Source organism: Argentina silus (genome assembly GCF_951799395.1).
Source record: "Argentina silus genome assembly, chromosome: 9".
NCBI lineage: Eukaryota > Metazoa > Chordata > Actinopteri > Argentiniformes > Argentinidae > Argentina > Argentina silus.
This window is the reverse complement of record NC_139663.1, coordinates 9,000,293-9,015,129: the sequence shown is the minus strand read 5'-3', so window position 1 is coordinate 9,015,129 and position 14,837 is coordinate 9,000,293. Positions and strand designations below refer to the sequence as shown.

At 46.6% G+C, this 14,837-nt stretch overlaps 2 protein-coding genes across 2 annotated transcripts in view; both read right to left on the bottom strand.

Moving 5' to 3' along the window:
• The window catches only part of stat5a (signal transducer and activator of transcription 5a), a 100,303-nt gene that overhangs the window by 14,449 nt on the left and 71,017 nt on the right, over window positions 1-14,837 (bottom strand). The window lies entirely within an intron of this gene.
• The window catches only part of LOC310809745 (inactive phospholipase C-like protein 2), a 60,973-nt gene that overhangs the window by 26,006 nt on the left and 20,130 nt on the right, over window positions 1-14,837 (bottom strand). The window lies entirely within an intron of this gene.

The following is a 14,837-nucleotide window of genomic DNA, read 5'->3' as shown; positions in this document are numbered from 1 at the left end:
CTCCTGAGGGGGACTGAGGAGGCTAGAATGTCAGGGCAACAACATCGGGAATCAAACACAGTTAGGCTCCCTTTCTCTACTTCTTTCATTTAAAACCTTGCCCCTGTCTTATTAACCCTGTCTCCTGCTTCTCTCTCTCGGACTCTCTCTGACACTCTTAATCAGTCTCTCTCCCTGTTTATCTGTCTCGCTCACTCTCTTTCTTTCTCGCTTTCTCTCCCTTCTCTTTTCCCCTCTACGTCGAGCCCCCTCCTCCCACCCCCTCTCTCTTTTCCCCTCTACGTCGAGCCCTCTCCTCCCACCCACTCCTCTCTTTTTCCTTCTGTGTTGATCCTTCTCCTCCCACCCTCTCTCTCAGTTTTCTCACACCCCCTCATTTTTTTCCTGGCAGGGATGTCTGTCCTCAAACAGCTTGTCTCACTGTGTCCTGGTGGTCAGCTGCAGGCTCTCTGGGTTTTGGCTGGCCTGTTGCTGCTGTTGCTGCAGTTGCTGGGGCAACAGGGGTATTTTAGTAGCCCCCCCCCCACCCACCCCACCCCCTCGTGTGGCGGCGTTAGGCACCCCCGGCAGGGTCAGGGGGGGTCTAGATGGCTGGGCCTGATGGAGGAGTGACGCTGATGGGGACAGACAGGCTGTGAGACAGCCCCTCGTCCTGTGAAGGGCAGGAGTGCGTCACGCTAACTCTCCTCACATCAACTGTGTTGTCACACATTGTACCCCTTAACAAGCCTGACACGGATAATGCCCTTCACTTAACTCTACTGAAGCGGGGAAGACAATCAGTGTGGCACAAGCTATGAGGTTGGCTTTCAACGTGTATTGTCTCCACGTTTGGGTAAAAAATTGTATTGAACTGCATAACATCCCCATTTCTTTCGAAGCAGAGAATACAGGACAAGGGACAACATTTATCTGTGAACATGTTACAACCCATCCCCCCTTACCCACACCTTGGGGATTAGGGGATGTTGGTGTGTGCGTCATATCTTTATTTATTGACCAGCACTCCTCTCCCAAAGTCCCATACCTTGCTCATTAGTGTTCCCGGGTATCATTCTCTCCCCCCGTCTGTAGGAGACCCAGGAATGCAGCACTATCAGGCCTGCAGCCTACCCTGCCTCTCCCCAGAGCCAGCTGGAGGAGGGTCTGTGGAATGTCAGGACCCCTGCCCTAAGGACCCCAGGGATTCCCCCTCCGTCTGACCTCTCACTGCTGGAGGCCAAGAGACAGCTGCATGAGGCAAGAACAAAATGAGCCACATGCTGCTCTTACATGCACAGAAACATAAACAACTCAACATCCACATCCACTCACGTACAACATTTTTTTTAAAAGGGGACTAACCCTCACCCTGCCACATGCCAGAACACATGCCTGTTAAGTGTAAGTGTTAACAGTGTGCTGTGCCTGTACTGAATCCCTGGCAGTGAGGGGAGGGTGACAACTACAACTCCTTAGAGCTGGCTATTTCTTCCTGTGGGACCGGTGACATACTGCTCTTTTACCATTGAAGGCCTGGGCTGGGCTGCCTAACAGCAAACAGCTGCAGCTAAACAAAATGGGTTTCCTAAAGTCATGTCCTGCCCTCCTGAAGATAGAATGTGATCTAGAACTTTAAGGGCCATAGAAGCTCCATGAATAACCCACAGGACCGTGGGGAAAGGCCAGAAAAGAAGCAGAACAGAGCTGCATGACATGATGTCCTAGCCCTCTCCATGGTGACTCACAGGGAGCAGAAAAGGGGATCAGAGCATGAAAGCCTACACAGACACTGATACAACTAGTCACGGGTATGCTACACAGCCCAGCATACACCAACATGCACACACACACACACACACACACACACACACACACACACACACACGCACGCACACGCACACACACACACAGACCCGTGAAGTCATGGTGGATTTCACAGCCCAGCAAACGTAGCGATCCCAGCACTATGGCAGGTTGGCAGGGCTAGACCCGCCAGCCCGCTTACCATTATGTTGCCTCATTCCCCAACAAATGCTGGGTGACATCTGAACTCTTCTACAGAAGCTTTGAGCATTCTAAATTCTACTACAAAGATGTGGAAACAGAAGAGTGAAGTGAAGGGGGAAGATCGACAAAGACAGAGAGAGAGAGAGAGATGAAAGCAGAGAGGCAGAGAGAGCTTCACAGTGCCTGTCACCATTTTGACATTTGTTACACTTATCTCTCACATGATGGCAGTTTATAGTCTTAGATCGTGAGTCTCACCCGCACAGACATTGTACATGAGTGCATCTCACTGAGCAATATCTACGCAGACGAGTCTCAGTGAATCATACTGTGTGTGTCTGTGTGTGTGTCTGTGTGTTTTACATGCATTATGCGAATTATGAGTAAATGTGTACTATGCCCTGAAAGTGTCTCGAAAACCAAATCCAATATGTTGTTAACACTCTTTCCATCCTTCCGATAACGAGTTGAAATCCCTCAGGGAACTTTAAATAAGCCAAAGTGCACCAAACAATCCTCTAATTACTGGGCCACAGAGAGGGTGGCGGTCAATGCTATCGAGCTACGGCACCAACACAAAGCAGGGGAGAATTCTAGGGCATTCTAAATATGTCAGTTACACTCACCAATGTAAAAGGTCCTTTTTTCTTTTTTTCTATATCATGAAAACATGCAATACATGTAGCCGTTGGTGGAGGTGGAGGTGTCATAAATCATATTGCACCCATCTGCAATTTACTGCATATTACTCTGAGGACTGCCTCTCCAGTGGCAGCCGTATTTCATGTGTCTCATTTCCCTGTTTGCCTTTCTCTTCTTTCCATCCTCATGCATCTCCAGAGGGGCTAATTATTTACTGCACATCCTATATCAGAGCTCTGTGCAGCTCTGTAACAGGGGAGTGGTGGGCGAGGGGGGGGGGGGGGGGTGCAGTGAACAGGAGGGGGTGTTCTAAGGTACTAGAACCTTCTATCTCTGAACCAGGGAGGTAACATCGTGTTTTGTAGGCTTTGATGTTTGCCTTTGATGAACACCTTCTTGGTGTTCCAACAACATGTTTTCTCGGTGGATTAGGTAACTGCTCTCTTCTTCCAGGCAGCAATTTCTCACATTGTCATATTGTCTCTCTGTGTTGGGTCACATTCTTAATGCTTTAGGAGCATCTCCCCAAAAATAATAACAACAGTCGAATCCTCTGTGTGTGTTTATGTGTATGTGTATGTGTATGTGTATGTGTATGTGTGTGTGTGTGTGTGTGTGAGAACTCTAATTCTTTGCGCATTTCATAAATGTCATTTTGTCAGCTCATGTTCACCATCAACTTATTCCACAGTCATTGTTGCTCCCCTCATACCCCCTATGATAATAACTCCTCAGAAACACAATCACCACAGTGTCTGTGTGTGCCATGTGGGTCTGCCAACCACTTTATTGGTATCCTGTGATACTTCCTGGAAGCAATGGAGATATGCAATTTAAGTTAATTCCAAATCGTTGGCTTTTTTCCTCATCTCATTATATTGTGTTTTCTCATCGTCCAATTGAATCAAACCCAAAAGTATTGGCTATGCCAGCCATGTCTCTAAAACAAACAGCACATTTGCCCACAGAGTGAATTTTGATTGTGTGCCGTTAATTACCGTTTGCTCGGTTCCATCCTGATGACTCGTGATGGAGGTGTAATTGTTTACACTGGTGCGTTAACACCTGGGTCTCTCCAAACCCCACACCCCCCACCTCCTGCCCCCCTGGTCTCTCCGCTTCTCCACCCTCTATCTGCAGTGATAGTCACAGAGCTGCAATAAAGAGATTAGATTGATACTGGAAAACAATTAAGCCAAGGCTAGTGGTGATGTACGCTTCCTGCCACCCCACAGGAAATGATCTATCACTGCCTGAATACCATCTGACAATGGCAGCTGTTTTTAACCCACTCACAATGAATCATCTGCTTTTGCTCAGATAGGGAAGGATAAAGGAATTTGCCCGGGTGTGTGTGTGTGCATATATTTTCTCTTTTTCGGACCATTCTCTGTAAACCCTAGAGATGGTTGTGCGTGAAAATCCAAGTAGATCAGCAGTTTCTGAAATACTCAGACCAGCCCGTCTGGCACCAACAACCATGCCACATTCAAAGTCACTTAAATCACCTTTCTTCCCCATTCTGATGCTCGATTTGAACTTCAGCAGGTCGTCTTGACCATGTCTACATGCCTAAATGCATTATGTTGCTGCCATGTGATTGGCTGATTAGATATTTGCGTGCCGAGCAGTTGAACAGGACCTAATAAAGTGGCCGGTGAGTGTATATACACACACACACACACACACACACACACACACACACACACACACACACACACACTATACACACTATACATGTAATATTTCGCTCTGTTCCTTAGTTTAAGTTTGTCTTTGTTTCATGCTATTCATTTATTGTTTCCTACTGGCCAAACTATGGACTCAGCCGACTCAGACTTTGTATGCGCTGCCCTTTAAACCCAGAAGAGACAGATTCTTCGCCATGACAAACAACTCACCTCAATCTGCCTGGGGGTGAGTGGGCTGTCAGAGCGACACGAGGGCTTCCAGGTTTCCTTCGGTGGCCAGGTTTGCCAGCTGGCTGACCAGATCCAGCAGCTGATGGCATGCCTCGAGACTCTTGTCTCTTCTCCTTTTTATCGCCAATAACCACACTGAGTTTCTTAGCTTCCATCTTTTCAACTCTTCTTTACAGCCTCTCATCCTGGCTCTCCAAACATAACCCTCACGTAGACTGGTCCACTGGGGAGGTTATGGGTTGGGGCGAGGGATGCTCACCCTTCTGCTTTCCGTCTGTTCCCGCTTCAGTGTCTTCTGCGCCTCCGGAGCCTCCAGCACCTCCTGTCTCCTCACGCCTCCTGGTTTCAGAGGATTCTGACTTCACAGATCTTTCTAGTGTTCCCTCCTGTTACCTCGATCTCAAGGAAGTATTCAATAATACCCGTGCTTCCTCTCTACCCCCTCATCAGTTCCACGACTGCGCTATAGACTTGCTCCCAGGAACTTCTCCGCCCAGAGGGCATCTCTATTCCTTGTTGGCCCCTGAGAGGGAGGCATCCCTTGCTGCTGGTATCATTCACCCATCCTCTTCTCCTGCTGGGGAAAAGATGTTTCATCCCTGCATCGACTACCGAGGCCTGAACGACATTACCATTAAGAACAGGTACCCCCTCCCTCTTATCTCGACAGCATTTGAACTGTTACAAGGGGCTAAGATCTTTACTAAGCTTGGTCTTAGAAAGACCAAGCCCATCCTGACCTGCCGGGGATGTTAGGTGCTGTCCCTAGAGGAGCGGGTACTGTAATGTCTCGCTCTGTCCCTTAGATCATGTTTGTCTTTGTTTCATGTTATTCATTTTTTCATGTTACTCAACTTGTTTCTCGTTTCAGACACTTCACCACCTGCCCTTGTGTGTTTCCCGCCTGTGTGATTGTCTACCCCGCCCTGATTGGCTTCACCTGCTCCTCATCTTCCTTCCCTGTGTATTCAGTCTGTGTGTTCCCCTGTCTCTGTGCCAGTCCGTCTTTGTACCTTGTGTCAAGCATTCCAACAATTTTTCCTAGTGTTGAGTATTCCTGGTTATTTTGATCTCTGATAGTGTTTCTGACTTTGCTTTTTGCCTACCCCTTTTCAGATTATCTGCCTGACTTTTTGAACTGCCTATCTGTGTACCAAACCCTGATTTGCCTACCCCCATCCTGGATTATCTGCCTACCCATTGGCTACTGTCGCCAATAGCTGTGTAGCAGTAATCCAGTGAGCAACAGACTCAGGTTTATCACAGGCAGACAGAGACGGGGGATGGAACAGAGGACGAATGTGAGACTGATTAAGAGGAAATGTCATCCTACCATCCCATGCCACACATCTCCTTGGCATTTAGCCTCCACCTTGGAGATAAGACTTGCATGTGATATGACAGACTGCCAGAGGATTACAGGCAGAGAGAGAGAGTGGGAAAAAGAGAGGGAAAGAAAGAAAAGAAAACAGGAGGAGAGGGAAGCAGATTTAATATCAACGCAATCAAAGGGCAATGAACCTGTTCCTCCCTGAAACTCAAGGCGTGCTGGAGTTGGAGCTGCGGCAGCCAAGCAAATGAAGCTTCTCTGGCTATAAATAAATGCATTATGGGACCGAGAGGCTGTGCACTTCCGCAAGCTGGCTCCACTTCTCAACTGCCTTCCTCAGCGCCCTGAATACTTCAGCCTATCGCCTTCAGCCTATCGCTGCCGTAACCTTGACTACAGTCTGCATTGCAGGTGACAACGACAGAGTAGTGGCCCTGCCACTGGAAAGCTGTACAGCCGCTGCAGTACAGTACACCTCCACTCTCCTCCTCCTCCCCTCTTCCTCTCTCCTCCTCTCTCTCTCCTCCCCGGGACCATGGGGGGAGGGGGGGGACAACCTGCACTGTCCTCCGACAGATGTGCCTGGCACATGCCTCGACTCTGGTTCTCCAACTACTGGAGGCGCACGCACGCACGCACGCACGCACGCACGCACGCACACACGCACACACGCACACACACACACACGCACACACGCTCATACTGTACACAGCTTGTCCTTGATAGTAATCCCATTTCTCCACCATCTAATTTTTTCGAGGTCAAAATTGCTGGAATACACTATTTACACGACACAAAGTCAATGCAGTCCCTCAAACTATGATACGCCTCATCTGCACACATGCAAACCTACATACACATAGACAGCCACCCCAATTCCCACGCACGCATTACACCCCCACACAGTGTTCTCCTCCATTCTCTGTGAGGAGAGTGTAGGGTTGAGCTGCTGCCAGAGAGGGGGGGTGATTGGCCAGCGTTTAGTGCGGCAGAGTCACCTGAGTAGGTGTGGAGGAGAGTGTAGGAAGAGGGACAGGCAGATTACTACGCTGGTTTGATACAGACATTTTAGTAAAAGCGGTCTTCCTCCAATCCTCAGCTCTGCTGTGTAAAAAAAAAAAATGTCTCCAAGCAAGCTTTGATAAATGATGCATTTTCTCTCTGACACATTCCACACCCACATCCGTGAAGCCCACTCAACTCTATAAATAATCCCCACAAGCCTGCTCCTCGCTCAGGCTCCTTCCATCTCTGAAAGAGCCTGGAGAACCAACACTTGGAATGTTCCTCCTATCTTTGATCTCTGACAATATCAATTCATATGAAGCTCTTACACCACCCCCCCCCCCCCTCCATCAACTGATAATTCATCATGGCATTTCTATGACCATATATGGGCCGTGTTCTAAGACTTGTGTTTTTACTAATATCTTTAAATCATTTCACATTGTAGATAAATGTTTTATGGGCTATGGCTCACTTAAGAGTACCAGTGAGGAATTCGTTAAAACATATTGCAGCCATTGCCTGTGATCAGAGAGAGAGAGAGAGAGCAGGGAAGGAACAGACTACAACGTTAAACAGGATTTACACAGCGTAGCAGTCAGTCTCATACACTGCCGTTAACAAATAGAATTGCATTTATCTTGATCAATTAAAACAGCCTCTCCTCCATTGAAGTGGAACATTATGTCTTGATTCTTTGTATTGGTGTTAATGTGAGTTACGGTGTCATTAGTGTGGTACTGTATCAGAGACAAGTGTAGGACATGGCTGAGCTGGCAGGAGGACTGGAGGTGATGAGGCTGTGTGTGTGTGTGTGTGTGTGTGTGTGTGTGTGTGTGTGTGTGTGTGTGTGTGTGTGTGTGTGTGTGTGAGTGAGAGTGGTGGGGGGAGAGGACAGAGTGTGCCCACTCTGCAGAACAGCACTAGGCGAAGGTGACCTGCATCCTGCCCAGAGAGAGAATGCAGTGCGGGAGGAGAGAGACAGCAGCCCAGGTCTGCTAGGCTGGGCTGTGCCTGCTGATGCAGCTGATGGATCTAGCAGGACAGAGGGAAGGAGAGGAGCTCACCAGTGACCCAGGGGGCCCGGTGGGAAACGTGGGGAGAGTGGACGGCCCCCTATTTTTAGACAACAGCATGTGTCTAATAACGTCCGGCATCCCTTGACTTAAGGTCAGGATTCCCTCGGAGATTTCCGGAGAGCAAAGTGGGGAGAGAAGCTGTAAAGGGCTTTAAGAGCAGAAGCTGCCACGGCCTCTGCTCCAACGTCACCACTGATCCACTTTCACTGGGGAACCTGAATGCCCTGGCACTGACAAAGCAATGGATTACAGGAGGGGCTGAGGTGAGGGGAGGGAATCCCAACAGCATGTGTGTGTCACCAGTGTGTGATTACAGAGGGTAAAGAAGGCAGCTATAGAAGATGTCAGTCACCAACAGTATTATCTCTGCAGTGCAGATAGGGGGAGCATCCTGAGGCTGGGTCAGAGCCTAGACAGAGAGAGCTGCTATTGACCACCAATGAATCTCTCCACTCACTATCAGCATCTATGATCGTACCTATTAACTGAGGGAGAGAGAGAGGGGTGTGTGTGTGTGTGTGTGTGTGTGTGTGAGAGAGAGAGAGAGATGGATAGAGAAATGGGGAGACGGGGAGAGAAAGAAAGAAAGAAAAGAGAGGAGAGAGTGGAAAAGCGGTGTGAGAGCAACACATCATGTATAGAAGAAAGAGCTTTGTGTCAATGTTCAGTGGAGATGCTCTCCAACAGCTCATTCACCAATTCGAGCCTAGCAAGTTAAATCACTTCATGCATGTGATGGATGCTGTGTCTCCATTTGTAGTCAACGCAGCACACTCATTGTGTCAATCCCTATAGAGCCATGCAGTAGACGTGGACATGAATCCCCAATCAGTCAGTTCTTTCACCGTACCATTGTGCACCCACAGAACAAGCTACTGAGCAAACTCAACTCTTGTGATGAAGAAAATGTCTGCAGTTGAGACTGATGATGATGGAGACTGATGATGATTTTGCCTAAGTGACACACTAATGCTCGCAGGTCTGCAGATCCTCCGCAGCCTCAAGCATCTCTCAGAGTAAATCATCTCTCCCTTTGTCTCTCTCTGTCTCTCTCTCTCTCTCTCATAATTAACTTTAAGCATTACACATCCAGTTAATATAATTAATTTATAACAATGCTGATTTGGGAATGTTCATAGAAATTATGAATCACGTGGAGAAAGAGAGAGGGGGGAGACAAAGACAAAGAGATGAGAAATCTCCTCTGTAAGATATGAGTTCACTGGAGCCCAGAAACCCATAGAGAGTACAAGTCACACAGGTCTTAAGTGAACCCCAGCAGGCCTGGCCCTGACTGGGATGACTAATAGAGGACTCTCTGTAGCATGTTCAATTAGAGGCAGGACATATACCAACAGGTTTAAACAGTTGTTCCAACAAAATGAGCTCAAATGAGGCATGAAATGTGTCAAATTCAGCCTGCCTTGGGTTAATTGCCAGACTTTTGGAATCAGAAAGCAAAATGGAAATTATTTCAGATGATATTCAAGGTGTAATCGGGAGTATTCACATGCACGCGCGCACGCGCACGCACGTGCCCACATGCACGCGTGCACACACACACACACACACACACACACACACACACACAGCCCTCTCTCCCTCACCTTCAGTAAATAGGGGTGATGGTAGATGCTGAGAGTGAGAGAAGAGCTGGCATTCCTTTAACTGTGCAGTGCCAACAAGAGAGGGGGGAAAAGAACCTAGTTAAGATTCTGGAGAGTGTGAAGGTGCATTAGCTTCCTCCTGTGCTTCGTTGTCCTCCGGCTATGTGTAACAACCCCATCCTAGCAACTGTGTTCTGCCACATCACTAGTGTTTATGGGGTGGCATGCCTGGGCTAGCCCCTCAACTCCTTTTCATTACTGCTCTCTATGGGGCTCTGCTCCTGGTGTTGCCTGGTGACAGGCAGGAGCAGGGACAGTGTTGCCCATACCACGGCCCTTTGGGTTTCTCAGCCCCCCCCCCCCCGTTACACCACACCCTGTATTACACCCAGGAGAGGAGTGTGTGTCAGAGAGAAATAAAAAAATAATTAAAAAAAAGGCAGAATAAGGAACATACGCAAGAGAAAAAAAAGACATAAAAATACATGAGAGAGTTGACTGAATATAGAGTTGACCCAATATACAGACAATGTAGTCCCCCCCCCCCCCCCCCACCCCCACCCCCCACACACACACACACACACTAACACACACACACACACACACACACACACACAGAACATTACTCACACCTCTCCTGGGACTGCATAGGCATTTTGTTGGCTATTTGTTTGTTTGTTTCAAGAGGGAAAATAGTGCATGGTATTTGATGGCTTAATAACCCCACAGGCTTTATTTGTGGAGTGCATGCTTTAAGAGACCATGTGTGTGGGTGTTAGAACAACGCCCAGGGTGGACAAGGGGCAGGGCAGCTGTTTAGGGGGTGGGGAGGGATGGAGGGAATGAGGCAAGCACATCTCCTCACCTCTACAAAGCACAATTAATCACATAAATGAACCACTCTAAAGCAAATCCCAAAGTGCAATACCCTTAAATGAGAGCTTAACGATTAAGATATTGCTGTATCCAACAAATGAAGAAGGTGACATTGGCTATTCTCCCTGCGCAGAACTGATCTGTATGCGGCTTAGTACTGTAGAGTTCTAGATTGCTATGGGAACAACAATAATCAATTTTGTGAGTCGAGAGAGTTCAGTGTTGTCAGACTCTCTCTCTTTCCCTCAGAAATTAATGGTCTTTTTATCCAGCTTCGTCGACTCGAGAACCATTCCGTCCACTACAGAGGACTGCCTGCAGGGAGGAATTCTACAGGGTCCTCTTTTATCCGTCAGAAATATCGGCAGTTTTCCTGCAGTCTCTTCCTCATGGCTCAGAAATATTGGCTTTGCTCTCTTTTTGTAATCAGGCATGTCTGCAGGAAGCCCGATCCTCACTTGGGGAAAAAAATATGGCCACAATGTGATTTTTTTCCACCGATCTGCCGTGTTTACTGGAAGTTCTTTAATCATTGGGCAGCGCGACTGGAAGCCCCTCTGTCACTTCCTGTATGTGGGGCCTTGTGTGATTTACCACGCTGCACCCGTGACCACGCTTCTCATTTACTAGAGTCATTATTGGCAAGGGCAATGTCATCCCAGCACTGGCCCATATAGGAGGTAACATTGCAGTAATATTGCAGCAAGGTGACAACGCCACGGAAACATCTCAGAAACGTGAGGGGTGATAAATCTAGCAGGACATGACCAGAGACGGGGGAGAAAATGAGCAAAGCCCCCCCCCCCCCATCTCTCTCTCTCCATCTCTCACAAATTCTCCATTTGTGCAGGGAGGGCACCTGAAGGACGGGATGGCATACTGAAGCACAACACACACACACACACACACACACACACACACACACACACACACACACACCTAATCTGATCAAACACAAGGGAGACAGAAAAAAGCAGCAAGCGTCCTAATCCTGTGAGATTGTCATCAGAGAGCAAACATTATGTTAAAATGGAAGTCTGAGAGCAAGAGGCTAGGGGTTCACCTTCAACAATGAAAACATGCAGTAAAACAACTGTTTAACAGAGATCATGCTGCATCACTGAGGACAGGCGGCACAGCCTCCCATAGTCACTGTGTTGTACTGTATACATATAGTAACATACTGTATACATACAGTAACATACTCCCTCACACTAGGATGATTGCTTTCACCACATCTCAGAGCCACAACCTCCTATAGCACCTTTCCCTCTTCCTCTAGTCTCACAGTACAGACCACTTCTTTGAAAACCTAAATGGCAAAAAAAAAATTATTCATTTCCCAACCAGACTTATGTATCAACAACCAATTGCTAGCATACAGTATGAGTAATCCAATGCAACGTCACTACCCACATTGTGGTTGCATTTTAACCATGAACCTGTCTGAGACAGATAGCAGGGAAATTGTGCACTGACAAATGACACCATTAAATGAAATGAACAGAAATCCACCAAGTAAGTCAGGTGATACAGCAGCATTGCATTTGGTTCTCATTAATGATAATGCTCTCAGTCACCGAAAGTGGTGTATTTTTAAATACAGTTTTCGAGACTAATGGAGTTGGAATATCGTTGACAGCGCTGCACACCGCAAGGTAGGAGAGAGAGACGCTGGTCTTACACTTATTTAGCTGGGCTCTAAAGCAAATGCATCAAGCATGATATCTTGCACGGTTAATGAGATTTCAGCTTTCAGCCATTATTCAGTGAGAAGAAAAGTCCTGCTTCTGTGTCACCTACACCATAGCTGACTCACATGGTTAATCCAGTGGTGACTAGTCCCTTATCTGCCCCCCCCCCCCCCCCCCAACCTCAGTATAGCTACCCCATCAGCCCTGTGAGGAAAATGTGAATGACTGTGGATTAAATAGAGTGGGTTTCAGTGCAGGTAAACATTCAAAGTGTGGACAAAGTTGCTGGCTGAATCCCCTCTGTAAGAACTCTTTATCCCTGCTCTGCTCCTCCCCAGGCCAAGTGACATGCAAGCAGAGGAGGATGGCATGGGAAACCCCTGCACATCCCATTACAGTAGGCCTATTACACACTTAAAGCACATTCTTAGACCATCAGTGCCGGTATAAACACAGGATTACTGGCCATGGCCCAAGAACAGAGACAAACCAAGGGCAGTCAAGAGGGAGGGGAAGAAATACAGTAACCCTAACATCTATCAACTCATCCCCTTAATGGTGTTATGACATGAAATGTTCCTTGCATATGGGTGGTTGGATTTTAATTTTAAGAACATAAATTACGTATTTTTGTGCTACACTAGCCATTGTTTTTGAGTCAATGGCAGGGGTGGGGGTATTTCAACTTGGGAGGAGTGAGCGTATGACCTTTTTAACTCGGTTACACAAGCAGGGTTTGAAATCTGATCTAGTCTTTTGTTGCAACCCAAAACAAACACCTGACAAAACATATAAACAGCCCAATGATTATCAGGAATTAGTGAAAAACACAGAATTTGATTTGGCTTTAAACTGACTCTGATCAATGGAGAGATATCGTAGATCAACTGACTCTGATCAGTGGATAATGAATTAGCCAGTGGTTGAGATAAAGAAGAATAGATACTCAGAGAATGTCCTGGTGCGTAGGAAGCTCAAATCACTGTCAACTCCAAACAACCCTGTTGATTCACTGTGGTTAGACATCTTTGATGTCAAATAATGAAACAAACACAGCAGCACACGTGATGTTGCAAACCTGCTACCCAGCAGCAGATTGCATTTTACCCCTGAATTGGAGGAAAGCCCTAATGAACAATGGGACGGTACCAGATATAGTACGACCAAATAGATGACTGATTGGTTGGTTGGTTTCCTATCAAAGGGACTGATGACACAGTTCCACCAACACACTGTTCTGGGGGGTCTAATAGAGTCTCATTCTTCCAACACAAAGGTATATGTATCAGTAGAAAAAACCTGTGTAGTCCAGAGAATACAGCACACTGTGGTACTCTGTGTTTCCACATAGAACACAAATGAAAAGGAAAATGCTGAGCAGGCAAGTTGTCGAGAGTCGAAAGAAACATATACCATTAGTCAAATCAGTCTCCAAAACATATTCCCTTTCACACTGGGACATGTACAAAAGCAAGACAGGGACGCTGATCCTTTCAAAAGCCATCAAACATGTCGGTATTCAGCATTGTGAGGTTCTACCTTCATTGAAACGGCGGAAAGAGAGCAGAGAGTGTGAGGTGACTTAGCCTGGTTACCTAGCAACCCAATGATGCTTTTCATTTGTTCAACAGTGTCAGGTCCATACCATCGAGCTCAGAGACAGTCCAGTAAAAAGGTATTCTCAATACTTGGTGAGAGCAAACAATCCAAAAGCAAACAACATTCTAATGTGGATGAGGTACTCCTGTAACGCATCATTCCAAGCACTCCAATGCTATTGTTGTAGCTTTAATGGTAGAAGGTCAGGGGCTGAGCTTGTTAGAAGGAGGAGAAGCAGAAACTGCAGAGGTAACAGTGAATGACACAAAACATCCAGCCCTTCTGTCATTCCTTAGGAAATGGGGTTTGAAGGACCTTCATCTTACTGAGAGGAACAGGAGGAACCTTGGTATGCAATATAAAACCTATATTCTTAAAAAGAACTTGATGGATGGAATGGGTGATGGAGATCAATGAATGCACTGTGAGATAGGGCTGCAACTAACGATTATTTTGTTATCGATTAATCTATAGATTATTTTTAAACGATTAATGCCTCTACCTCTTCCAAATGCATTAAAGTGTGGGTAGTTGTAATGCCATCATTCATTACATTTTATATTCAAATTGTATCTTTTGATAATATAACAGTTGATCATGACACAATCATTTGATTAATACCTGTAAATGCTGTGGAGTGTGGATGCCTACAATTCAGGTAAGGATGAGTACATGCAATTATCCATGTCTTCCTTCTTTTTATCAATTTGTTTTATTGTATTTTATCATCTTAACACCCATCAGTCAGCGTTTTTTGATATGAGAAAGCATTTATCATGACATGAACCGCATCTAAGCCCAGCTAAATGCTGAAAGAATCAAACTGATCATCAGTTGGAGGTGCTCCACTTTCAGATAGCGTTGAAAAACGCAGATTACAGATTACTTGAGGATGCATGTAGGATGAATTTTTATAAACTGTGCACTGAGAACATGGCTATTGTCTACTGTTTACTATACAGAGTATGAAACCTCTGGACATAGCTGCTTTACATATCTAGATTGCACAAATGCTTGGGGGGGGGGGGGGGGGCAGCTATTGTTTTATAGGACAACTTCACTAGTCACGCAAGCATACACCATCAATGAATGGA